At 40.3% G+C, this 27,621-nt stretch overlaps 1 protein-coding gene across 1 annotated transcript in view; it reads right to left on the bottom strand.

The window, feature by feature from the left end:
- Window positions 1-27,621, bottom strand: part of LOC126473858 (uncharacterized) — a 142,894-nt gene that overhangs the window by 101,396 nt on the left and 13,877 nt on the right. The window contains exons 2-3 of the mRNA XM_050101186.1: window positions 6,848-6,984; window positions 2,317-2,443 (exon numbers count right to left, since the gene is read on the bottom strand). The gene's annotated coding sequence lies outside the window, so the exon portion shown is untranslated. The remainder of the gene's footprint in view (window positions 1-2,316; window positions 2,444-6,847; window positions 6,985-27,621) is intronic.

Here is a 27,621-nt window from a genome sequence, read left to right as displayed (position 1 = left end):
TAATAATTACATACATAAGATCATAATGTTCTTCCTGCTCAAGATCACAGTGCTTCACCTGCTCAAGAAGATGTACATATGTTTCACAACCTGTTTTGAAGTAGTCTTGAAAAGGATTTCTATTACTGTAACAACACATTTTCATAAACAAAAATTAGACATGTAATGGGGACCCAAGGGTATCTAGAATTACTTTCCAGCAAATTAAGGGGCATTAGTGATTGTTTCTCCAGTTAAATGTCTCTACTGAAAACTCCTGCATGACCCCATGTGGAAAGAAGCTGCACTGTAAATATCTAAGGATTTGCTCCTCTACCTTGATAATGCTCTTGGTCACAAACATTGAGTGTCGGAAAGGTTTTTGGCCAAAGGAAACAGTATTGCACCCACCCTCTTCACTGGATCTGGCTCCTTGTGACTTTTCCCTGTTCCCTAGAATAGAAAGGGAACTAAAAGGAAGTGTTTTCATGATACATAAGACATGAAACAAAAAAACTGAGCATATGAAACAGCATTTATTATGTAGAATAGCAATGAAAATAGGCCATAAGGTGAACTGTAAAATATAAAGCTGCAAATTGTGTTTCTGAGTTCTTTGGAATTTTAGCACAAACAATACTGGATCCCATTACTTGCTTTGGTTGAACCCATGCTCTGTTAATTGCATCATCACTTGCTGCAGTTGTAGACAGTCTTGCTGATGACACAGTCCCGGAGAAGTAGTAATGCAGAGCCTGGTATTTCGAAGTCCATCCCATTTACTAAGCTATATTTAGCCAGCATAAGCATAAACCATACTAAGCAATATAGTGATAGTTTACTGTTAGTGCAACACACATATCAAGTTTCCTTTTGTTTATACCTTGGCTCATTCCAAATCCCTGGAGGCTCTCCTTCTACAGAAAAGAATGAATGAATATCTTGTAATCAGACAATGCTTGTCATGAGTTAAGTTTTCCATCTCTTAAATGTGTATGATATTAGTGTTCATCACATGTATCTCTAATGGTGTGAGTCTGACCAATGTAGAATTTCCCACGGTAGCCTAGAATCTCAAAGGTTTCCGTCTGAGAGCCAGTGTGTCTGTAACCAAGCCCCATGTGTACTACTTGTCAAAACCACCTCAACCACAGAAGATGACGCTAAAAGAGAACTAAGAAGCCATTACCTTGTGTTTTCAGAATGTTCAGCTCATCTGACAGCCTGTTTTCAATGCCCCATACTAAGTATACTGTTACCAAGATAATGGGATTAATGTTTGTTAGCACTTGTGGACTCATATTAACATTCTGATGGAGTTTTCCACCAAAAATTGATATCATCACCTGATGATGACAAGCAGGTGCTTTGTCAACATAATATAGAGTTTTGAGTTAAACCAACTGATGTAATACCTGAGAGGCTCAACAACATTTGTTATGTTGGGAAAGTTTAAAAAAATCCAAACAAATAAATATTATGAATTAATAGAGGGAAACATTCCACATGGGAAAAATATACCTAAAAACAAAGATGATGTGACTTACCAAACGAAAGCGCTGGCACATCGATAGACACACAAACAAACACAAACATACACACAAAATTCAAGCTTTCGCAACAAACTGTTGCCTCATCAGGAAAGAGGGAAGGAGAGGGAAAGACGAAAGGATGTGGGTTTTAAGGGAGAGGGTAAGGAGTCATTCCAATCCTGGGAGCGGAAAGACTTACCTTAGGGGGAAAAAAGGACAGGTATACACTCGCACACACACTCATATCCATCCGCACATACACAGACACAAGCAGACATTTACAAATGTAAGTCTTTCCGCTCCCGGGATTGGAATGACTTCTTACCCTCTCCCACATCCTTTCGTCTTTCCCTCTCCTTCCCTCTTTCCTGATGAGGCAACAGTTTGTTGCGAAAGCTTGAATTTTGTGTGTATGTTTGTGTTTGTTTGTGTGTCTATCGACGTGCCAGCGCTTTTGTTTGGTAAGTCACATCATCTTTGTTTCTAGGTATACAAACAAATAAATACTTATATATGCCATAAACTCTTGCCACACACAAATTGAGGAATTTGTTCAGTAAAACTGGAAATTAAACTGGTGAGTGCATTAAAAATGAACAACAATGGTTTGTGTATGTTTAAAACAGAAGCAGAAATATGTGAAATATCCTTACACTGAAATCTTATAAACATTTATACCAAAAGCATTGTAGCATGTATGAATTGCATTAAAATAAAGATTATACTCATGTTGAGAAAAAAAAACCCTGTTTATAAAATACCAAAATGTAAAGAGGCAGTTGTAAATTGAAAGGTCTCCCCTTACCAATTTCAAATGCCATGTAACTCCCATAGTCCAAGACTGTGGAAATACATTATGACTGCCAAGATTGTTCTGAGTATGGTGTCTGACTCCGAGAAACTTCCCATTCTTGTTGTTTTTGAAGTAAACTCTGAAAACACACAATGTTTATATCTAAGGGAGAGAGTAGAAGATATTTTGAGGACTTAAGTGCTAACAGTATAACCTCCTCTAAAAACAATTTATACTGATAGCCAAAACATTATGACATTGCCCACTGCAAGGTTGGATGCTGCCTGGTGGAGTTATAGGCTCCTTTTAAACACAATTTACACTGATAGGCCACATGGAAGAATCCTGGAAATACTAGAAGGTATCAGATAGATTATATAATGGTAAGATAGAGATTTAGGAACCAGGTATTAAATTGTAAGACATTTCCAGGGGCAGATGTGGACTCTGACCACAATCTATTGGTTATGAGCTGTAGATTAAAACTGAAGAAACTGCAAAAAGGTGCGAATTTAAGGAGATGGAATCTGGACAAACTGATTAAACCAGAGGTTGTACAGAGTTTCAGGGAGAGCATAAGGGAACAATTGGCAAGAATGGGGGAAAGAAATACAGTAGAAGAAGAATGGGCAGCTCTGAGGGATGAAGTAGTGAAGGCAGCAGAGGATCAAGTAGGTAAAAAGACGAGGGCCAGTACAAATCCTTGGGTAACAGAATAAATATTGAATTTAATTGATGAAAGGAGAAAATATAAAAATGCAGTAAATGAAGCAGGCAAAAAGGAATACAAACGTCTCAAAATGAGATCGACAGGAAGTGCAAAACTGCTAAGCAGGGATGGCTAGAGGACAAATGTAAGGATGTAGAGGCTTATCTCACTAGGGGTAAGATAGATACTGCCTACAGGAAAATTAAAGAGACCTTTGGAGAAAACAGAACCACTTGTATGAATACCAAGAGCTCAGATGGAAACCCAGTTCTAAGCAAAGAAGGGAAAGCAGAAAGGTGGAAGGAGTATATTGAGGGCCTATACAAGGACGACATACTTGAGGACAATAGTCTGGAAATGGGAGAGAATGTAGATGAAGACAAAATGGAAGGTACAATACTGCGTGAAGAGTTTGACAGAGCACTGAAAGACCTGAGTCGAAACAAGGCCCTGGGAGTAGACAACATTCCATTAGAACTACTGACGGCCTTGGGAGAGCCAGTCCTGACAAAACTCTACCATCTGGTGAGCAAGATGTATGAGACAGGCGAAATACCCTCAGACTTCAAGAAGAATATAATAATTCCAATCCCAAAGAAAGCAGGTGTTGACAGATGTGAAAATTACCGAACAATCAGTTTAATAAGCCACAGCTGCAAAAAATTAACATGAATTCTTTACAGACGAATGGAAAAACTAGTAGAAGCCAACCTTGGGGAAGATCAGTTTGGATTCCGTAAAAATATTGGAACACGTGAGGCAATACTGACCTTGCGACTTACCTTAGAAGAAAGATTAAGGAAAGGCAAACCTATGTTACTAGCATTTGTAGACTTAGAGAAAGCTTTTGACAATGTTGATTGGAATACTCTCTTTCAAATTCTAAAGGTGGCAGAGGTAAAATACAGGGAGCGAAAGGCTGTTTACAATTTGTACAGAAACCAGATGGCAGTTATAAGAGTCGAGGGACACGAAAGGGAAGCAGCGGTTGGGAAGGGAGTGAGACAGTGTTGCAGCCTCTCCCCGATGTTATTCAATCTGTATATTGAGCAAGCAGTAAAGGAAACAAAAGAAAAATTCGGAGTAGGTATTATAATCCATGGAGCAGAAATAAAAACTTCGAGGTTCACCGATGACATTGTAATTCTGTCAGAAACAGCAAAGGACTTGGAAGAGCAGTTGAACGGTATGGACAGTGTCTTGAAAGGAGGGTATAAGATAAACATCAACAAAAGCAAAATGAGGATAATGGAATGTAGTCGAATTAAGTTGGGTGATGCTGAGGGAATTAGATTAGGAAATGAGACACTTAAAGTAGTAAAGGAGTTCTGCTATTTGGGGAGCAAAATAACTGATGATGGTCGAAGTAGAGAGGATATAAAATGTAGAATGGCAATGGCAAGAAAAGCGTTTCTGAAGAAGAGAAATTTGTTAACATCGAGTATAGATTTAAGTGTCAGGAAGTCGTTTCTGAAAGTATTTGTATGGAGTGTAGCCATGTATGGAAGTGAAACATGGACGATAAATAGTTTGGACAAGAAAAGAATAGAAGCTTTCGAAATGTGGTGCTACAGAAGAATGCTGAAGATTAGATGGGTAGATCACATAACTAATGAGGAGGTGTTGAATAGAATTGGGGAGAAGATGAGTTCGTGGCACAACTTGACAAGAAGAAGGGACCGGTTGGTAGGACATGTTCTGAGGCATCAAGGAATCACAAATTTAGCATTGGAGGACAGTGTAGAGGGTAAAAATCATAGAGGGAGACCAAGAGATGAATACACTAAGCAGATTCAGAAGGACGTAGGTTGCAGTAAGTACAGGGAGATGAAGAAGCTTGCACAGGATAGAGTAGCATGGAGAGCTGCATCAAACCAATCTCAGGACTGATGACCACAACAACAACAGGCCAAGACATTATGACCATTGCTCACCACAGCGTCGGATGCTGCCTGGTGATGTTGCAGGCACATGGTGCGCTACAAAAAGTATGTAAGTGGAGCAGAGATGGATGGGGATGACCCTAGCAAAGCTGTAGGCTGAAAATGGGGAAATCCATTGAGGTAAGTGATTTTAACAAAGAACAGATTATTATTATGCAAAGCCTGTGAGCAAAAATCTCAAAAACAGTGAAGCTGATCAAATGCTCACTCGCTGCTGTCGTGAGCTTCTACAGAAAGAGGTAGGACAGTGAAACCAGCACTAGGTGCTATATGGTTGGATGTCCACGACTCTTCACAGAATGTGGGGTTGTCTGCTCTGTAAAGTGGGATAGGATCTGTGGCATCTCTGCTGAAAGGCAACACTGCTGGTGCATGCACAACTGTTTCGGAACACACAGTTCATCATGCATTGTTGAAAGGTCTGCAGTAGACTACCCTATATTTTCACATGTTGACACAATGGCATTGTCAGTGACGATTGCAATGGTCACGGGACCACTGGGATTTGACCGTCGATCAATGGAAATGTTTTGGCTCTTTGGGTGAATCACATTTTTGCTACACTAGGTCACTGGTTACCTCCACAAATGCTGTCACTGAGGGGAATGGCAGTTCAAAACATGCAGTGTGCCGTGGATGCAGGCTGCTTGGAGCAGTATTATGCTATGGGAGACATTCTCCAACATGGCAGGGGCCTGTGGCAGTAATCAGAGACACACTGATAGCTGCGAACCATGTGCATTCCCTCATGCATGATGTCTTTCCCAATGGTGATGTCATCTTTCAGCAGACTAACTGTCCATGTCTCAGAGTCAGAACCAGGCTACAGTGGTTTAAGGAGCATCATAGTGAACTCACATTGATGTCTCGGCAACCAAGTTCACCTGAAGTAAATCCTATGGAACCTATCTGGGTCGCAATCGGGCGCCATCACCACATATGCAAATAAATGACCCATTATTTACACAAATTACATGACCTGTGCATAAAAATCTAATATCACATACCTCCACAAACCTAGCAAAAAACTGTTGGCTCTGTGATAAATAAAATCAGTGATGTATTTCGTTCCAAAGACAGACAAACAAGCCACTAAGCAGGTGGTCATAATGTTTTGGCTCATGGTGTACATACAATTTCATTGACTGTTTACCTGTATGCTTCCAAAACATTAAAGATAATTAGTTACACTACTTAAAACTTACTTATGAGAGTCAATGCGTGACTGCATGATTTGCACATTCGTATGAAAATGTCTGAATTATAACTAACATTTTTGTATCACTGGTGACCTGAGTACCCTTTTTTGTCTTTTCTCAAAATTTTGGTTAAGCAGGATCGTTTTGTTGTTAAAAGGTAGAGATTATGTGCTGAGCTCTGTCAGATCTGTACAAAAGATTTATGATATTTCAAACTTCTTCTGTTCTCTAAGTAACAGTTATTTGCAAGAGCTTCAGAATGACGTAAGCTGGAACATCCAACATTTCAGAATCATTGCAATATACCATATGACATTATGATTCATTGAAGGTGGGATCTGAGGAGATAAGCTAGGGGATGTAATCAGAACATGCTATGGTCTGAAAAAATGGGGAAGATGAAGCAGTGTTTGGATTGATTGAGATTGCAAAGAAACTGAGAATGGTGATATATAGACAAAATAAAAAGTGGCATAACATGAGGTAGTAGCTCGTGCAAATTACAGGGTGAAATGAACACAATGATAGCAATGACACTGTGGAAGAGTGACTACTACACGGCAAAGTGTAAAGAAGTGGGAAGCACACAAAGTATGAAATAGGAAAAAAAACATGAAACTCTTCATCAGTATGTGGCTAGCAGTTTATTCATTTTGACAAATATATAACTAAATCACTGTGCTCTGTAGTACCTCTCGAAGTGTTGATAGGCGCGTCAAAAGTGGTCGCTTCAATTCCCAGTTTTCACTTCCTTCTGGAACACTATCTTGTACTATAGTTGGTGCACTTTCCTGCAGTCTCCTATTCAGCAGTTTTACTGAGACATTTCCTTGAAATGAAAAATATAAACATAAACAAATATTTTTTTTATAGTGTCCCCAGATAAGAAGAATCAATAATATCATAGTATTGTGGAAAAGTCAGGAATTTTGCCAAGGAACACTATGAACTGGGCATGTATCATACTAAAGAACAGAATATAATAGAGGGAAACATTCCACATGGGAAAAATATATCTAAAAACAAAGATGATGTAACTTACCAAACGAAAGCGTTGGCATGTTGATACACACACAAACAAACGCAAACACACACACAAAATTCAAGCTTTTGCAACCAATGGTTGCTTCATCAGGAAAGAGGGAAGCAGAGGGAAAGATGAAAGGATGTGGATTTTAAGGGAGAGGGTAAGGAGTCATTCCAATCCCAGGAGCGGAAAGACTTACCTTAGGGGGAAAAAAGGACAGGTATACACTCGCACACACACACATATCCATCCGCACATATACAGACACAAGCAGACATTTGTAAAGGCAAAGAGTTTGGCCCAAACTCTTTCCGCTCCCGGGATTGGAATGACTCCTTACCCTCTCCCTTAAAACCCACATCCTTTCGTCTTTCCCTCTCCTTCCCTCTTTCCTGATGAAGCAACTGTTGGTTGCAAAAGTTTGAATTTTGTGTGTGTGTGTTTGTGTTTGTTTGCGTGTCTATCAACATGCCAACGCTTTCGTTTGGTAAGTTACATCATCTTCGTTTTTAGATATAAAGAACAGAATAAATTGAGAACATTGAAACTATATCTGAAATACACTGCCTGACAAAAAAGTGAAGTAACCAGAAGCGGAGGAGAAAATGAAGTGAAACTTCATGGGTTGAGTGGGCATGCGATGTCACTTCAGTGATTTGAAATTCAAGCCAAATTTACAAAGAACATGAGAGTGAGCCCACTTATCAGAACGACGTTGCACCCTCTCTGGCCTAGATGCATGAACTGATTTGCCTGGGAAGGGTGTCATAAAGCTCTTCTGAGGCAAGCTGACCCACATCTGTTGAATCTGTTCTTCGATAACCTGGACGCTGGCACTCGGACAGAGTTGACATCCAAGCTGGTCCCAAGCATATTCCATGATGCGGGCAGACCTGTGGCTCTTCCTAGCCACAGAAGTACTTCAGTAACATGAAGAAAGTTCATAGAGACATATTATAAAGTTTTTAAGACAGTGTATCAAATATTTCAAGCCTGAATCTGATTATGTATCAAGTAGTATGGCAATTTTTGCTGTGGATCAGGTTCCACACTAACAGTTTACATGATCAATAGTCAGCATATAAAAGCTGTAAATAAATTAAGAAACCCAGAATTTCTATCTTTGAAATCTATACGTTACACAGTTCTAATGTTCAGCTTATGTTCTTATGATTAGCAGAGAAAATAAAGGTTTTTTAATGAACCATAATTACAACCATGTTTGCAACATGCAATTATTCAGAAGTATTAGATTGTGAAACAATTTAAAAATGAATATTTCTTGAACTACCTTGATAGTGACAACAACTTTTATAAGAGACATAAAAGCCATCAAACCTACTACAGAATAGAAAATAATATGTAGTTTAATGAAACTTCAGAATCTGCACATTTACAAAAAGGAATGTCCTCTTGAAAAATTAATGCTGCTGATAAAATAAACCAGAAATTTCAAATAAATTTATGACCAGCATTTTACTTATGACAAGGAAGGTCCATTTTACTATGAATCACACAGAACCTGGAGAAGACAACTATATAGCTTCATCAGCTAGCAGCACACTGGTAACTAATATACGAGGTGCATTCAAGTTCTAAGGCCTCCGATTTTTTTTCTCCAGACTGGAAAGAGATAGAAACATGCGCATTGTTTTAAAATGAGGCCACGTTCATTGTCAATACGTCCCAGAGATGGCAGCACCGTACGGCAGATGGAATTTTACCGCCAGCGGCGAGAATGAGAACTGTTTTAAATACTTAAAATGGTGACGTTTTCCTTACTTGAACAGCGTGCAATCATTCGTTTTCTGAATTTGCGTGGTGTGAAACCAACTGAAATTCATCGACAGTTGAAGGAGACATGTGGTGATGGAGTTATGGATGTGTCGAAAGTGCGTTCATGGGTGCGACAGTTTAATGAAGGTAGAGCATCGTGTGACAACAAACCGAAACAACCTCGGGCTCGTACAAGCCGGTCTGATGACATGATCGAGAAAGTGGAGAGAATTGTTTTGGGGGATCGCCGAATGACTGTTGAACAGATGGCCTCCAGAGTTGGCATTTCTGTGGGTTCTGTGCACACACTCCTACGAGACGACCTGAAAATGCGAAAAGTGTCATACAGGTGGGTGCCACGAATGCTGACGGATGACCGCATGGCTGCCCATGTGGCATGTTGCCAAGCAATGTTGACGCGCAACGACAGCATGAATGGGACTTTCTTTTCGTCAGTTGTGACAATGGATGAGACGTGGATGCCATTTTTCAATCCAGAAACAAAGCACCAGTCAGCTCAATGGAAGCACACAGATTCACTGCCATCAAAAAAATTTCGGGTAACCGCCAGTGTTAAAAAAATGATGGTGTCCATGTTCTGGGACAGCGAGGGCATAATCCTTACCCATTGCGTTCCAAAGGGCACTACGGTAACAGGTGCATCCTACGAAAATGTTTTGAAGATCAAATTCCTTCCTGCACTGCAACAAAAATGTCCGGGAAGGGCTGCGTGTGTGCTGTTTCACCAAGACAACGCACCCGCACATTGAGCTAATGTTACACAACAGTTTCTTCGTGATAACAACTTTGAAGTGATTCCTCATGCTCCCTACTCACCTGACCTGGCTCCTAGTGATTTTGGCTTTTTCCAACAATCAAAGACACTCTCCGTGGCCGCACATTCACCAGCCGTACTGCTATTGCCTCAGCGATTTTCCAGTGGTCAAAACAGACTCCTAAAGAAGCCTTCGCCGCTGCCATGGAATCATGGCGTCAGCGTTGTGAAAAATGTGTACGTCTGCAGGGCGATTACGTCGAGAAGTAACGCCAGTTTCATCGATTTCGGGTGAATAGTTAATTAGAAAAAAAATCGGAGGCCTTAGAACTACTGACAGAGCTACCCAAGGATGACTCACAACCCATCCTCACAGTTTTACTTCCACCAATACCTCATCTCCTACTTCTCAAACTCCACAGCACCTCTCCTGTACAACTTGCAAGACTCTGAAAAGAAAGGATATTGTGGAGACATGGCTTAGCCACAGGGATAGTGTAGAGACATGACTTAGCCACAGCCTGGGGGATGTTTTCAGAATGGAATTTTCACTCTTCAGTGGAGTGTGTGCTGATATAAAACTTCCTAGCAGATTAAAACTGTGTGGCAGATTGAGACTTGAACTTGGGACCCTTGCGTTTCATGGGCAAATGCTCTACCAACTGAGCTACCCAAGCATGGCTCACAACCTGTCCTCATACACTCTGCTGCAGAGTGAAAATTTCATTCTGGAAACATCCCCTAGCATGTGGCTAAGCCCTGTCTCCACCATATTCTTACTTCCAGGAGTGCTAGTATTGTAAGTTTTGCAGGAGAGCTTCTGTGAAGTTCGCAAGGTAGGAGATGAGGTGCTGGTGAAAGTAAAGTTGTGACAATGGGTTGAGAGTGATTCTTGGGTGGCTCAGTTGGTAGAACACTTGCCTGAAAAACATGAATGTCATGATTTTGAATCTCTGGACAGCACACAGTTTTAATCTGCCAGGAAGTTTCATAGCAGCATACACTCCACTGCAGAGTGACAAATTCATTCTGGATCAACATGCTATGTGTGGATGAGCAGTGCCCTGTTGAAAAATGATCCCATGATACTGTTGCATGAGAGGTAACACAAGAAGCTGTAGCTGATTGCTCCCCACACTATAATGACAGGAGTAACACTGCTGTGCTTCTCCTGAACTTTGGAAGGAGAGGACCTCTCCCTTGGTCACCTCCATAATCAATAATGATGGGTACCTGGGTTAGTGGAGAACCAGATTATTGTTGTACACAATGTGATACCATTCATCAGCAATTCATGCTTTTCAATCGTGGCACCATTCCAAATGCAGCCATTTGTATTGTGGTTTTAATAGCTGCCTAAACATGGGGTGATAATTCCATAGTCTGGCTGCTGTTAGTCTCTCACCATAGCTGTGGGAAACAGAATATTACAGGGAGATCTCAAATGGTAGATGCAGAGAGGAAAAGGTTAAAATGAATTTTGGTGGTTGGACAGGGGTGACCAAAAGCTTAACAATGAGTATGCATGCCCTCACACAGTCCAACTTTGGGTCTCTGTCACATCTGAGAGCTGCACAAATGGAAATTGCAAGATTTGACCAGCCAGCCAAATAGAGACCCACAACGAGGCCCCTTTCAAACTCTGTCAGGTGCTGATAACATGTTCTCATATGAGTATGCATCATCTTTGTCTCCTTCATAGTGATTGGTCAAAATGACACAGTAAATATCCCCTGTATGCCTTACCAGGCCTTTTAACAACACTAAACATGCATACTAACAACCATAATGCTGTCTGTTTTCCATTCTACCCGTCACAGTGAATTGTAACTCTCATCAGTCATATATCCACCACTGGTGTACATGTGTTCAAAGTTACAATAACATCTGACCATTTATTCTGGATGCTTCATTGTCTTTTGGCACGTGGTATAGTACTCTTTAAAGTTAAATATACATTCTGAAAATTCATCACAATTTTATTCTATGTATCTGTTGTTACAGGTATTTCTGTTCCTAAACAGAATAAAATTGTGTTCACAGTATAGATGCCTTTGCACGCAACATTCCTTTAAACATCTCAGAAAATTAATTCTTGGATTGGAGACTGACGAATGCAATCAATTATAATTACCTCAAGTTGTAATAAAATTTTCACATTTTTGTGACAATATGGACTATGAATATGTGAAATTGATGTGCTAATAGTACTGATCACTTCAAGTCTGTGGACCATTCAGTTCACAAATTTAGTCTACCTCTGAAACATTCTATCAATTTAGACCTTCAGCTTAAGATCTCTTTTGCACCCTGTGTCCCCCTTTGCATTCCATAAATGTGTGGGAGAATCTACTCACTGACTTTTTGCAATGGGGCACATCTATTTTTATAGTTTCTCCAGTCCTTCACACTAAAACTTATGTTTAATACTAGTCCATGCAAGGAAACCTATAAGAACTTTGTAGTAGATACTTACTAATCTACAACTTTTGATTCATAATGAATTCTATTCAAAGCCATTAATTATGCTACTGCCACTACTACATCATTCAACATAAATTGAAACAAATCTTAATGCACATCTCTGCATGGTCTGAAGATCCAAAATCAAATGTGATTGGTATGAATCTCATGCATATCTGCAGTACTACAAATCTGGTATGGTAATTGAAAATCATGCTTCATTCTTCTCATATGGGGATCTGAATATAGTTACCACTCTATCATCAATTCTAGCAGACTGCTGTCCATGTGTTGACAGCTCACTTTAAACACCTTCATGATAAATACAAAGTAACAACAATATAGGGAAAAAGATAGATTTCTGCTCAGTGTAACAATGATAGCTGAGTTGCAGGCAGGCAGGCATGCATTCCAGTCCGAACTGCCAGAGATGGCAGTCATACGTAAATGAGATGTGTTTGCTTGTGTGAATGAATGTGTGTGTGTGTTTCCTTTTCTAACAAAGGCTTTAGCCTAAAGCTAATGCGAAAGTGTCTTTTCGTTATGCCTGTCTGCAACTCAGTATGTCAAATTTACGGCATGTAGCAATCTATCTTTTACCTATATTGTTGATATTGGAACCTGGAGTTTCCATTGTTAGAATAAAAGGTAATGTAGCTTAGTTGATTCTCTTCATTTAATGTATCTGCTGAAGCTCAAACAAACTGAATGCACTATCAGCATGATTATTGTTCCCTGGAAACTTTCTTGGCTTACTTGTGTCAATGTGACCTGCTGCATACTATACATATATATCTGGGTAACAGCCTTTTCACCATATTACTGACCATCATAGTTAGTGTTAACTATTAATTAGTTTGTAGGAACAACAATATCACTGCCCAGTGAAAGGTATAGTGCAGACTCTGTCTGACTGAACAGTTCAGTCTGTGGCTTCGTAGCACAAGATGGTGGAGTCCTGTATGTGTCACATCATTTCCTTAAAGAAAGTGTGTTTTGTACTCTATATGCATAGTGTTCTTTATTATCTGTCATCACTACACACTGGAATTCTACAATTGGTGATGCCAAGTACCATGTGTTGTTCATCTGTGCGAATTCATTTAGTTCAGTCAGATATTGTGACCTTCCTGCACCCACTGTTCTGCAAATTTTGCAAGTCATGATGCTGTTCCACATTCTTTGCTAATAGAAAACACAGACAGTGAACCTTATGCTTCACGAGTGATAGAAAGTGACAGTGACACTCCACATAACAGTGTTTTGCTGATGAACATAACTGCACAACAATGTTGTCCAGTGGACAATTCTCTTACTGACTTTGCTGCAGAACCGCCTTGTGGTGTGACTTCTACAGCCTCACATAAACGTTTGCATTGGCGCAGTCCAACTAAACTCCCAACTACTTTCATGTTTCCATTTGCATGTACTAGACTTTGTACTCACTGGCCACATATCGTATTCCAATTGTGACACCTCATTCGGTCCATGTTCATGCATTACTGGCTGACACACCAGCTGTATGCACAAATCACCACACACACACACACACACACACACACACACACACACACACACACACACACACGCGCGCGCGCGTGCAATTACACAGCCTTGCTGCTGCTACACAGTCCAGGAGAACAACATGCAGCATCACATGTCAAGCTTCCACCATTCTGAGCTGATAACACTCATGTTTCATTTGCTATTGTGGAAAGCATCTTTGCTGTGAACATTATTTTCTCTGATGATATGAAATATGTAGCCATGATTAACCACCTGGGCACCCAAGCAGATACCATCAACAACATCATTCTTGTACCACCGCCCAGTGACAAGTGCCTGACAGTGAAAACAATGCTCCAATGGTGCTTGTCATGCGCCCTTGAGCAACAACTACATCATGTGATGCATGATGAACATTTACAAGATTGGACTACATTCCAACTGTGGCAGCGCCTCTGCATAAAGATTGACCCACATCTCATGTCTGATCAGGCCTTATGGACACTTTGGGTGGTTAAACTCCCTAAGCAAACTCCAATAACGATAGCGACAAGTGACCATCAACCTCCGGATGCCAATCTTCACCTGGATGATCAAATTTTTGCCCTTATTCAAAACTGACGGAATCAACAATACCAACAATAATGGTGCCAGGTGTGATGCATTACCACCATAGATCCATCTGCATGCTGCCTTCAACTGCCGCCGAGCACTCCTAACACTGCCTGACGCTGACATCACTGTACGCAGCACAGTGAATGCCTGGAGTGTTGACAAAACACACACACTGCCACCACTGTTGTCTCCTTTGCACCAGATGCTATGAATGTGCAGTCATTCTACTGGTGGTACTATGCACACTTTGGGTGCACTGCACATAGCTGCCAACAGCCCTGTCAACAAACAAACTTGGTGCATTGCAGGGGAGAGGCATCCCGAGCCATCAGATGCCTATGTCGCCTCGATCATCATAAAAATGACTCGCACTCCTCAATACAGTAAATAATAGATTCTATATTCTTGACCAATACAGTAGTCTTCATTTTCTCATTGGCACCAGTTCTCAGGTTAGCACTTCACTGCCTTCACCTTCCCTACTGATGTCAGACGCCAGCAGCTCCAAGCCACCAGTGACTTCATCATCTCACCATTCTCTCAATCCCACACACTCAAACTGAGATTTCCCACACCTTTCACTAGGATTTTCATAATTGCTGGCACGAGCAAACCGGTTCTCAGCACCGATTTCCTTCATGCCTTCCAGCATGTTCCCTTACTGCACACACGTGAGTTTAAACATTCACCTTCTGGACATTATGTCAAGAGAATCAGTGATCCTGCCAGCTCGCCTATGTGAAAGGGCACCGACCTGTGACTGGATGGTGCAACTAAATCATCTTCTGAGCAGTATCTGAGACAATGTGTTGATTATGTCAGACACATTCAGGATGTCCAACAGCTCCACATGGACACTCATGTGGCATGGACTCAACTCCAGAATGATGATGAAATGCTCCACTGCCACATCTGCACCAATGAGGATGAACTTTCTGAGACACACCAGCTCTTTGACTGCCTCTGTTCCTCACTTCCCATCAGTACCCACAGACATGCACCAGCCACAAACCAACAAGAGTCACCTGACACACTCACCGTGCCCACAGCAGTACTACAGCTTATTGACATGCCTGCCACTTGTGCACTGACCCCTACCTCTCAGTGCTGCTCCACTTAGGACTTGTTTGTTATGGCTGTGATTAAGAATGGAACAGTGCACCAAATCAACACAACCTCTGGGCCCCTGGTGAGTCAATGGTCTCACAAACTAAGCCCTGAACATCTCCACACAGCAGAGGCTGCAGTTACTGGGCATTGCTGATCTGCTGCATCCCCTAAAAAGGTGGTTCAGTCAGACTGTATGTTGATTATCGTGCCCTCAATGCTTGCACTGTCATAGACAGTTACGCTGTACTTAACACTCAGGATTTCACACACTACCTCACCAGTGCTACAGTGTTTAGCATCACTCACTGCAAAAATGACTATCTACAGATCCCTATGTGCCCAGAGCACACCCACAAGATGGCTATAATTACGCCTTTCTTCGTCTTGCCTGAAATGAGTTTTTTCAGCAGACTAGCTGATCACAGTGTCACAATAAACACAGGTGAGTGCCAACTTTGCCAGATGAAAGTGACATTCCTAGGGTATTCTACCCACTCCCAAGCTCATAGCCTGTTAGCCACCTACCTCTACCTATCACCTACCACGAGCTTCGAGGTCTCATGGGAATGGTAAATTTCTACCGCCAAGATCTACCCCATATGGTCTCCCTCCGGGTTCCCCTCCCACACGTGTAAAAGGCAAGAATGCCTCCAGCTGATGCAAACTAATGTGGATGCCAGATATGCAGCAGGCCTTGGAAAACATCAAGGATGCCCTTGTGCAGGCTGTCACCTTGGCACATCCACTCCCTGACACTCATTTCTCAATTATTGCAGATGCTAGTGACCTGGCCATTGGCACTGTGTTGCAATAGGAAGTAAATGGCTGCCCACAAACATTATGTCTCTTTTCCCACAAGCTTATACAATTGCAATGAAAATGGTCAACTTAGACTGAGAACTCTTAACAGTTTATGAAGCTGTGTGCTACTCTCAAGAGGACATTGAAGGGCATACCCTTGTTATGTACACTGATGATTGACTGTTCGCAGATGATGTGTGTAACCCTCCCCAAGTATATTGTCCATCTTTATCATACAGGCTTAGATGGTATAGATGGACAATACACAACCAATGTCCGGAATGTAAAAATGTGGATGACATTGTAGCTGATTACCTCTTGCACATTGTCACCAATTCCGTGCCCACTGATTACCAGGAATTTGCACAGGTGTAACATAATGACCAACAGATCCAATATCTGCATAATGATCCCATGAAAAATCTTGGCACTGAACCCAGACTCTGACCGGATGTGACTCGTCCAGTTCTCTCTGACACCTCACAGGACCAGACACACCCTCTAGTCTCTCAACCTTTCCATTGCCTAATCTTTGAGCACTCTCGCAAACTTCCACAGTCTGGAGAGTAACGAACCACACACATTATCACCGAGCATTTGTTTGGCTAAACATCAAGAAAAACTGTAAGCTGTGAGCAACAAAGTGTGTTCCCCACCAACAGAGCACAATCTCATGACACGCCCAGCCACCTCTAGGCCATTTTTAAATACTGAAGGGTCTGTTCCAGCACATATACATCAACATTGTAGACACACTACCTCTTTCAGCTGGCTACTGTTATATCATGTCAGTCACTGACTGCATGATATGGTGGGTGAAGGCCCCCCCCCCCCCCCCAGAACTACAGGCCAAGGCAAGCAGTTTGTATCTTCCTTATTCCTCAGACTTTGTAACTGGTGCAGAATCACTCACTACAGAACAACTTCATATCATACACAGAGTAAAGCGCTCATTGAGAGATGGCACCATACCCTCCCGGGAGGTTTCGTTTTGCACCAACATTCCTCCATGACAACTGCTCTATCTACCTCCAATGACTGAACGAGAAAGCACATCTCCTGACTCCGCATATATCCCCCTCTCTTCACTCCAATCTGAAGATCATCCATTTTCACAGAGCTTGTGACTGTCATTTCATCATGCTTCTTGAAGATACAACACATGTGGCCACCGAATCCCCTTACTTGCACCCCCATGAAGTGCTTCGCTGTAATGCTCACATGTTTAATATCTTCTGCGTGGTAAGCCAGTCACTGTCTCCCTCAGCAGCCTTAGGTGGGCCTGGGTACTCAATGATGAACTCATGGCTACTGATATCTCAGCACCTACTGGGACCCCTCACCTAGTGCTTCCTTCCTTTGGAGGCATCAGTCTCCTTCTAAGTGTGCCTGGATGGATGGCGTTTCTGCCCTGAGGATGTCAAGTTTTCTGTGGCCAGTGATGAACTCTTTGTCAAAGGGATGCATGCAGGCTGCAAGGCTTGAAATGAAACTCACAAGCATCAATTTCATGAGACATTCCCACTAACTGCAGACGCAAACGCTTCGAACCTCTATGCTTGCTTCAGTGAGAACAGCCGTCACTGTGTCATGCTTGCCACCTCGCACCACGAGCTCATCTCAGTGCACCTGGACCCGACGTGCCTACTGACATTCCCTCTTCCCTGCAGCCACAGCATTGTCTCACATGGGCCATGTCATTCATGCGCCTGCATAACTGCATGATTATGAACTCTGTACCTTACAATGTACACCTACTACTTGTGGTATTGTCCCCCTGCCACTGCTCTGCATTATTGGGTAGGGGGAGGGGGGAGGGAAGGGAGCAGCTCTGTGAGAACAATATCGTTGACCAGTGAGAGGTACAATGCAGACTATCTCTGACTGAGATGCTTGATCTGTGACTTTGTAGTGCACGGTGATGGAATCTTATATGTATTATGTTACATTTACTAAAGTGTGTTTTGTACTCCGTACCTCAAGTGTTATTTATTATCTGTCACCATTATGTACTGGAGTTCCACAAGTTAATTAAACCGTATCTGAAAATTTTTTCAGGCTAAAACAATCACTCGAGCCTGTATCGACTCAGTTAGCTTATAAGCACAACACGACACACTTATTGCAATCTAGAGATCTTAAACATACACAGAGAGATAAAAGACTACATAGTACAAAGCCTTACATTGGTCATTGTACACATAATGATGCAACTTCATTTAGAGATCTACATAATAAACAAACAATGATTCAGTTTCAAATAAACTGTAATAAAAGATTTACTACGGAAGTTAGGCTGATTTCACTGAAATTTTCAGAACTGTAATTCCTGGTTTTGAGAAAGGGAAATTGTAATGACTTCCACTATCTCAAAATTTCCATCAATTCTGGCTTAGTGTAAACAATACAGTCATGTAAGCAGAACTGGTGATAGTTTACTATTAATACAGTGTACAGATTAGGTTTTACAATTTGCTTTTTTTTTTTTTACTAATGTATACTTTGACTCTTGTTCCACATCCCTGGTGGACACCACATAGCATGATACATGAATGAATGCACAGTTTTCTGTCTCCCTACTTCTTCAAAATGGAGCATTGTCATTTCCTTTCATGTTCCTTACATAACTATACAATCTTCTCATTTTATCCTCATGCATCACTGTTCCATCTGCACTCTCTCCTTATATTTCTAAAGTTATTTTTAACCTTATTATGTTCTGTTCTACATTTTCTGAAATGGTTCTGAGCACTAAGGGACTTAACATCTGAGGTCATCAGTCCCCTATAACTTAGAACTACTTATACCTAACTAATTTAAGGACATAACACACATCCATGCCCGAGACAGGATTCGAACCAGCGACCATAACGGTCGTGCAGTTCCAGACTGAAGCACCTAGAACCGCTCGGCCACTCTGGCTTTCCTACATTTTCTGATGAATCTTATTATACCATGTTATGTTATGTTGTAGTGTACTGACACTGTCCTTACTTTACCTTTGTGTATTACTGAAGCTGAGTTGGAGCTTTAACTAAATTCTGTAACCAGAATGGCAGTTCATTTGAGATGAGTGAAAGGAAAGTTTTTAAGTAATAAGCATCAAAATCTTGTAATTATCCTTTGTGACAATCAGAGTTCTTTTAGACTGTCACAAAATCCTGTGCTACTTTCCAAACTGAAACACAATTGTATTTAAGAACATCTTATTAGACAATATGTGAAAAAAGTGAGACTGTTTTTAAGTTAAAGGAAATACCTGCTTATGTTTTAACTAAACCACTTGGTAGGGAGCAACACATTTATCTTATTGACAATGAGTTGAAACTGTTGCCAGATTAAGTGGTAGTGTTGTTATGTTGATAATCCACCACCTTCTTTCGCCTTTGTAATAACCACCAACAAGATGTTGGACTATCTTTCCATTGTTGTTCATTGGTCATCCTGTGTATACAATGTAATGCAGATACGTGAATAAAAGTATTATGAATGATGTAACTGTTATTAATCCACCCAATCATAAACACCAGCACATTCTAATACCTTCCCACATCATACTAACTTTGAAATTTCTGTCTTTTCTTAAACTTTTCCTTCTCTTAACAATGGAAAATTCAGGATGGAATAATGATAATATGATGAACAAGATATATTGTTACTCACCTTATAGTGGAGATACTGAGTCACAGTCAGGCACAACAAAAAGACTGCTAAAAAATGAACTTTCAGCAAAAAGGCTACTTTTAAAAAACGACCTTTTAGGCTGAAAGCTCACTTGTTTAGCAGTCTTTTTGTAGTGCCTTTCTGTGACTCAGCATTTCCACTATGTGATCACTTTTCCATCATCCATCTTCATGAAACATTTGTGTCTACATATCCAAGATAAATGCTTTATCTAAGTTGGTATAATTTCTCATACCTAAAGAAAATTCTAAGAATGCTATCAGATCCTGTTCTGCTACTGTAAACTACATAATTTACAGAACACTTACGTAAATGTTCCTCAACAATACATTTCAGTATATTTGTATCTGTGACGGTGTTTTGTAGTATATTTACAATTTTTATTCTGGCATAAAATTAAACAAATACTTCAAAACTAACAATGGCTAGTAACACAAATGATTAAACTGAAGACACACACAGATACATTCTTCTTTTTTTAAGAAGTTTCTGATTCGCCTATTCTGGTCACAGACCAAGTTGTTGCCAGCATTTCCTTCATATTACATTATCTTTTACTATTTTGCCTTTGTAATAAAAATCTTTTGGTATTCTTCCTTCTTGCATCCTCCTCAGGTATGAGTGTCACTTTTTATTTCTATTAATTCTATCTTCTATTTTAGAAATAATCAGTTCCCTGCACACACTGCCATTTCTAAATCTGCCCAATCTTGTGCAACATTTCACAGATCTTAAAAAATCTTGTCTCTGATACTTGTACCTTACTAAGCAGTTTACTACTCATTAACCATATCTCAGGGTGGAACAACATTGACACACTCATCATTTTACTAAGTTTCATTCTAGTTTCTTTTCTGGTTTTCCGTGACAATGTTTTTTGGATTCTTCCACATACAATCTTGTATTTATTCAGTTTGTGATCAAGTTCAAAATCAATGTCTTAAGCTATGGCACAGCCCAGGTATTAGAAATGAGACACTTGCTCAAGTCTGTTACTTAGGGCTACTTTTGTTCAGAGTGGATATTTGCCTCCAGTAGCCATAGTTTTGATCTTTTGTGTAGAGATTTTCATGTTATAACCCAAGTAAATCCTTTGACAGTAGTACACAGAACTCTAAACATCATCCTCAGTTTGTTGATTTATAACCTGATCAACAACAAACAGTATTGTATTTCAGTGTATTTTTTCATTTCTTTTAATTGCTGGGCTTGTTCCAAGCTATTATTTTCAAATTTTTGCCTGACAAAAGAAGTGAAGCACTTAGAAGCCACAGTTGGATGTTGATGTAGCTTCATGCACGTATACGCCATTAGTGTCAATGTAAATGATGAAAGCTGCAACTCTCTGTGACAGACATAAGGCATTTTTTTTTTCAGGCTACAATCAACAGCAGAAATATACGAGGGTCATTTGAAAAGTCTGTGCAAAGTCTGAGAGATGGCACCACCAGTGTGCATTGAGATCATGTTTAGTTAGTAGCATCTTTGGAAAAAACGCTCACCAAGTTTCAGCCATATTGGTCTAGTTCTTTGTGTTTTGCATTCGTGTGAATCAGGGAAGTGGAGTGATTGTCAAAAAATGGACAAAAAAGAAAGTCGTGTGGTGATTAAACATTACTTTATGAAAGTCAAAACGCCTCAGGAGATTAAAGAGAAGCTTGATAAACATGACGGTGACTGCACCTTCGATTAGAACAGTTTATAAGTGGTTTCAAAATTTTCGTAGTGGCCATATGGGCACAAGTGATGCTGAACGTTCTGGACGCCCTGTGGAGGTTACAACTCCAGAAATCATTGATAAAATCCATGATATGGTAATGGATGATAGAAGAGTTGAGGTGTGTGAGAGTGCTAGTGCTGTGGGCATCTCGAATGAATGGGTACATAATATTTTGCATAAACATTTGGACATGAGAAAACTATCCGCAAGATGGGTTCCGCGATTGCTCACGCTTGACCAAAAACAGAATCGTGTGAAGTGTTGCAAGGATGGTTTGTAGCTGTTCAGGAAGAATGTGCAGGACTTTAAGTATTGTTTTGTCACTGTGAATGAAACATGGATACATTACTACTCCTGAGACCAAACAACAATCTAAACAGTGGGTTACCAAGGGAGAATCTGCACCAAAAAAGGGGAAGACCATTCATTCGGTTGGAAAGGTTATGGTGACTGCCTTTTGGAATTCGCAAGGGATAATCCTCATTGACTATCTGGAAAAGGGTAAAACTATTACAGGTGCATATTATTCATCGTTATTGGGCCATTTGAAAACCAAGCTGCAAGAAAAATGCCGGCGATTGGACCACAAAAAGTCCTTTTCCATCACGACAATGCACCAGTTGTGGTTGCAAAATTAATGGAAATAGGATTCCAATTTGTTTCACATCCCCCCTTTTCTCCAGACTTGGCTGCCTCAGACTACTATTTGTTTCCCAATTTGAAGAAATGGCTCGCAGGACAAAGATTTTATTCAAACGAGGAGGTGATTGCAGAAACTAATAGCTATTTTGCAGACTTGGACAATTCCTACTATTCGGAAGGGATCAAAAAATTACAACAGCTTTGGATGAAGTGTGTAAGTCTAAAAGGAGACTATGTCGGAAAATAAAAAAGGTTCGCCCCAAACATGTAAGTAGTTTTTATTTTTGCACAAACTTTTCAAACACCTCTCGTACCATATCCTGTTGTGCACAATAATTGTGACTGTAGTATGGATGGTATTCTCATGTTTCGTGGTATATGTCATGTGAAGGCTTTATTGTTTTTTTCTCTCACAAGTAGGCTACCAAATTACGATTGGTTTATTGCATTAGCTTTCAACATTTTACATTTTTTAATTTTGTTCTTCTTTATTTCACATTGGTATAGATCCTGGATGATGGTGAAGGACCAAAGCTCATCAGAATAAAAATGAATTTACAATAATGCAATGAGCTAATGGGGATGTGAGGGCAGGGATACTCATCATTAAGGCTCCAGTTGACCATATCTGGCAATCACTGTATTGTGCACAAAGAACATTGTACCGGTAACCATTCACATCTGCACTTGCCATCTGGGAACAAGTAATGGACTCCCTGCAACGTTCTGTGTCATCCAGAACCATTGGTTGGAAACTAGCAACAGCTGGACTAGATCATTACCATTCCAATCTTAGACTGTCATTACCACCACAACACAAATGGACGTCTTTGGAGTGGCGTTGTGACTGGGAAGAATGGACTGCTATTGAATGGTGTCACATTGTGTTCACTGATTAATTGTGGTCTCCAAGACACCAGAGGAACAATGGTGAATATGCTGGTGACCTGGAAAGAGGTCCCAGACTTCCAATATTGTGGAGAGGCGTCACGGTCTGGGGATCCACTAGGTAGTTCAGGTTATGGCTGGTAGTGATTGAGAGAATACTAGTGACACATCAGTATGTCACAGGCATCCTATGTCCTCATGTGTTATCTCTTATTTAACTCATTTAACAGTATTGTGGCACCATATTTCAACAAGATACTGATCGTTTTTGCACAGTATGTCTCTGTGAACAATCTGTTTGGTGTTGAGGTACTCCCATGGCCAGCAAGATCCTCAAATCTGTGCAGGACCAGTTCGGACGTCAACTCTGTCACAATGCCAGTATCCTGGATATCGAGGGCCAGTTAAACAGTTGTATGCCAGCTTGAGTTAAGAGAACATACAACGGATTTGCGACAACCTTCCCATGCATGCAACCAGGCCAGAGAGGAAGCAAAGTCAAACTAATACATGGACACATACTGTCAAAGTTCTTCGAAAATTTGACTTGATTTTGTAATCACTAAAATAACATCACATAGGGGAGAGTGGCGAGACTTGATCAGTGGGGAGACTTGTTCCTTCCATTATTTTGCCCATTTTTGGGAATTAAATTTTTTTTTGTTGGCATCAGTGTTTCTTGCCATCCACTTTCCATTGTTGTAATTTGCATCTGTGAGTTTAACTGTTGTTGCTGTCCAGTAAGAGGGAAAGAAAGATTTTTCACCGAATTAACTTTTATTTTGGTAAGTGAATCCAATTATTTTTACATATTAATTCTGTAAGAAATAATGCTGGTAACTGTTTCCTATAAAAGTTCATACTTTAAGACATAAAGTATAACTGAAAATAAATGCTAATTGTAGGTTAGGGAGCATTCAGAAGCAATTTTGTTCACTTGTGTCTTATGGGGAGACTTGATCCTCAAGAACTTGGTGAGACTTGTCCCTGTTCAAATGTTTCCCAAAGATTTAATTGTTTTCCTGGTATCACATTATTGTAAGACATAAAACACCCAACAAATGATAATATATAGACATTTTATTGTAATATAATGCATTGAATTATACAATATGGATGAAAATGAAACTTAGGTCTAATCAATTAAAACAAAGTATAGTAATTTTGCTTTATATTGCAGAACTATGGGTCTTACATATAAAAGGAAAGAGGGAGTCAAAGCTAGGAAAAAAATTGACTCTAGAAGTATGGAACTTGCAGTAATGGCGTGCCTTGGGGGAAAAAGTTTCCGAGGAGCATCAAAGGAACTCTCTCTTCGTACACCAGAAGGAACCAGTATAAGCAGAGGAAGCAGCTTTAATAAACACAATGTTAGACAGTTTTTTGATAATCTTCGCCAGATTATCACTAGGGAAGTTCTTGGACCAGAATCTATTTGGAACATAGACGAAACAGGTCTTACTACAGCCCACAAACCAGGAAAAATAGTGGCTGTAAGAGGAGAGAAACAGGTAGGAAAACTGACTTCTGCCGAGAGAGGTGAACTTGTGACAGCATGTTGTGCAATAAATGCTATAGGAGGCCACATCCCACCTTTCATGATCTTTCCATGTGTGAACTGGTAGGATAGGATGCTGCATGGAGCTCCTCCTGGAACCAGTGGTTCCACTCATTCCAGCGGTTGGATGACAGCTGATAATTTTGTTTTGTTTTTAAAACATTTTCATAAATATGTAAAATGCAGTGCTCAACACAAAGCACTTATCATCATGGACAATCGTGATAGTCATATTAGTTTGGAATCCTTACATTTTGCAAAAGAAAATGGAATTACTCTTTTGACAATTCCTCCCCATACATCCCATAAAATGCAGCCCCTTGATAGGTCAGTGTATGGTCCAGTGAAGGCATATTACAATTCTGCTGCAGGAGACTGGATGACAGCGCATCCAGGGAAAACTATCTCTATCTATGATATCTCCGAGATTTTTGGTATAGCTTTGCCTAAAGCTTTTACACCCAGCAATGTGATTAGTGGTTTTTGGGTTTCAGGCATATGGCCATTTAACTCTGATATATTTACAGATGATGAATTTTTGTCTACATATACAACAGGCCACTTACAATCCATGGAAGTCTGTGATTCTCCAAAAGAGTTTGTTTCAGTATCAACACCTTCATCTTCCGGAATTAGACCTAGCCCTATTGGATACAGATCCTTTGAAGATATCAGACCACACCCTAAGGCAGCAGCTCTCACTACAACTAGACGAGGAAGGAAATGAGCATGTACCACAATCCTAACAAACACTCCGGTAAAAAATAAACTTGAGGAAGAACTCAGAGCAAGAAGTGCATGAAGATTGAAACCTGTGGGAAGACCTAAGAGGCTGAACTTTGAAAACAAGAAACAAACGTATAAGCTGAAAGTAGAAACTTCTGAAAGTGAAGAACTGTCTACAGTGATTCTGATGAAATTTTGAATGATGAACCTGGCACTGGAAAATGGATCATTGCTACCTTCCAAACAAAGAAATCTGTAAAACATTATGTGGGAGAGATTGTCAGTGTTCCTGATGAAGAGAATTTCACCATAAAATGTCTGAGGAAGATAGAGGGCCAACAGTTCAAGTGGCCAGAAATCGAAGACATATGTGACACTGAAAGGAACCAAATTGTACGAGTCATTCCATCTCCAGCATTTTCTTCAAAGAATGACAGTTACCAGTTTCATTTTAACAGTGTCAAATTTGAGGGCTTTAATATTCAATAATTTGTATGTTTGTCTATAATTTCATCATGTTAAATACTTCAAATAGAGGCAGCCGTTATTGACTTTCTCAAGAAGTATACTTGTTTTTTCTTTGTATGGATGTGCTTTATCTCGTATATCATTTTGGATACACTAAACATGCTAATTCTGATTTTTTAACAGTAATTTCAACTATTTAAAATATATATTTGAAAATTTAGTGACTTTTTTATGATCTCATAACATGTTTTGTAGGCTACAGATCAAGCAATGCCTCTAGAGATCATGAATGAATTTGTTTTCTAAAGTTATTATGTGAATTTCTTTTGTTAGTAAACCTCAGTTCCTCTTATAAATCTTATAAACAAAATAAAATTTGGTTTGAATAATGAATAAATTGTTTCATTTACCACAACGAAGTGGCGGATCAAGTCTCCCCGTAAAAGGGATGAAGTGTCCCACATATGGTGAGACTTGATCCATTCTGCATGGCTTTAGTTTTTAATTTTTTATGATGATGGTAAATGGCAAAGGATTGAATTAAAAATAGGGACAGAAAGAGTTAAAAACTGACTATTTATTACACATTTTAGTTCTTTTCTGATGATTATACCTACCACTTTAAAAAATAAAATGTAAAAAAGGGATCAAGTCTCACCACTCTCCCCTACTCTCTAAGCCTGTGACCTTTAATTTTGTTTCCTCCTCCCCTTCTCGGTCTTTCACTGTTTTGTCGTGCAGTATACTACTTATTCACTTTCTAAAGAGCCACGGTGTGGTGACTGATAGGAGCTATGTTTCAGTATAACGGAGGAATGCCCAACTCTATGGTACCAACAGCTGTTTCTGTGCAACCTACCAACAACCATAGTTAGGCGCGCCTTCGTACTTGTAAACAAAAGCAGACGTAGCACATCCAGTTCGTGATCACAGACATGTTTTATGTATTTCAATTTGAAATGGTTTAAATTTAATGATATGTTGAATGTAGCTACTCTGTGCCATAAAATATGCAAAAGTTACCGACACTTTCATAAATTCGCCAGGGTGAGTAGTACCAAACCTCTGTACCCTCTTTAGGCTGAAACGCTTTCCCCTTTATACAACTTGTGAATCATAACTTAGCTTACGCCAGTCGGGAAAGGGGGGGGGGGGGGGGCGGGAGAAGATACAGGATTTGCACTAGTGAGAGGTGGAAATATGATTCTACAGTTTGCTTTAACAACGTAGAGTATATACATAAGTTTAAGTCATACACTGATGCGAAGTTTAGTACTGCATGTACGCAGTACAGTTATCACAAATCTGCGTTTTGAGCTTCCACGAACTGCTGATAATCGGCTTCCTTTTCTGAACCGGAGCAGATGGTAATCCTCCCGTGGTGGAACAGCCTGTGCCGCATCGTCACTTATTTCCGAAAAAAAATTGGAAATAACACAACAAAACACAGGCAGCGGCAGCACAGCTTAGCGACAAAGCCTACAACAATGTTGTCTACACCGGCTAACAATATGACGCACAGTTGGCAACGAACATCTGCAGATCACTACGGCACGATGTCTCCCGACTAATGCCGATCAGAACTGGGAAGTCTGCTGCAATCTTAGTTAAGCCCTGGTCACCCATGTACGGGCCGTATCAGGACAGAGAGTTGGACGAGTAACCCAGTGTTCCGGCCCGTTCCTTTAGCAACCACAAATAACTGAG

The sequence above is a fragment of the Schistocerca serialis genome, chromosome 4, assembly GCF_023864345.2.
Source record: "Schistocerca serialis cubense isolate TAMUIC-IGC-003099 chromosome 4, iqSchSeri2.2, whole genome shotgun sequence".
NCBI classification, from domain to species: domain Eukaryota; kingdom Metazoa; phylum Arthropoda; class Insecta; order Orthoptera; family Acrididae; genus Schistocerca; species Schistocerca serialis.
Note: the sequence above shows the minus strand (reverse complement) of the source record. Positions and strands in the feature narration are given on the sequence as shown.